This window comes from Petaurus breviceps, unplaced genomic scaffold (assembly GCF_028583685.1).
Source record: "Petaurus breviceps papuanus isolate PSGF00001 unplaced genomic scaffold, PetGlider_PUasm1.0 99, whole genome shotgun sequence".
NCBI lineage: Eukaryota > Metazoa > Chordata > Mammalia > Diprotodontia > Petauridae > Petaurus > Petaurus breviceps.
In genome coordinates, this window is record NW_027187465.1 from 15,562,137 (window position 1) to 15,563,139 (window position 1,003).

Below are 1,003 nucleotides of genomic sequence, written 5' to 3' on the forward strand. Positions count from 1 at the left end.
TTTATGATGATTTCAGCCTCTGATTTTATTATAGAATTTAAGATATTTGGAAGCAGGGACTGTTTCATCCTTTGTTTTTGTATTTCCAGTCTCTAGCATATAGTAAACCTTAAAGCACCAGAAAAAATGTGGTTTTAAAAATTATTATTATCCATTGCTAATCATCTCCTACTCTGATGCCTCTTTATGGCATTAAATGTGGGCCTTGAGGGACCAGGATTGGTAGCCCTAGGAAGGAAGAAAGCAATAATTAGTAGTAGGTGCTTAATAAATGCTTGTTAATTATTAGTATCAGTAATAATAATAATATCTTAAGACTACAGTTTCATCAGTGGGGTTGCTCCTTCCAAACTACATCTTCTCTACAACTTAGCCAGATGCTCATCCAGAATTTTTTGCCCTGCAGCCAGTGAGTTGATGAGTCTCTCTAGACCTTGGGGTGGCACAGTATCTGAAGTCAGGAAGACCTGAGTTTAAATCTGGCTTCATATACTTATGAGTTGTGTGACCCTGGGCAAGTCACTTCACCTGTCTGTCTCAGTTTACTCATCTGTAAAATGGGGATTAACAGCACCTACCTCATAAGGTTGTTGTCAAGATCAAATAAAATAACATTTATAAAGTGCTTGGCACATAATAAATGCTATAGAAATATTAGCTACGATGATGAAATACTATTCATTTTTCTGGGAAACTGGGACCCCAAACTTCCCTTTCCTTATACATATCTTCAAATTCTAACTTTAATCATCCTGACTTCCATCACAGCCTCCTTTCAGCTCTGAGCTTCCTAATAAGCCAGCACCAGAGAAATGTATCATTATTTAAGTGATAATTAGGACCAGAGGAACCCTTCTCCCTTTCCATGATTATTCCCCTGGAGAGCGTTTTTTCTATACAGCTTTATAAGCTGTTAACCGTGGTACCAGCTCTGTGCCTTACTGTAACTCATTGTGAGAAAGAAAGAAAGAAAGAAAGAAAGAAAGAAAGAAAGAAAGAAAGA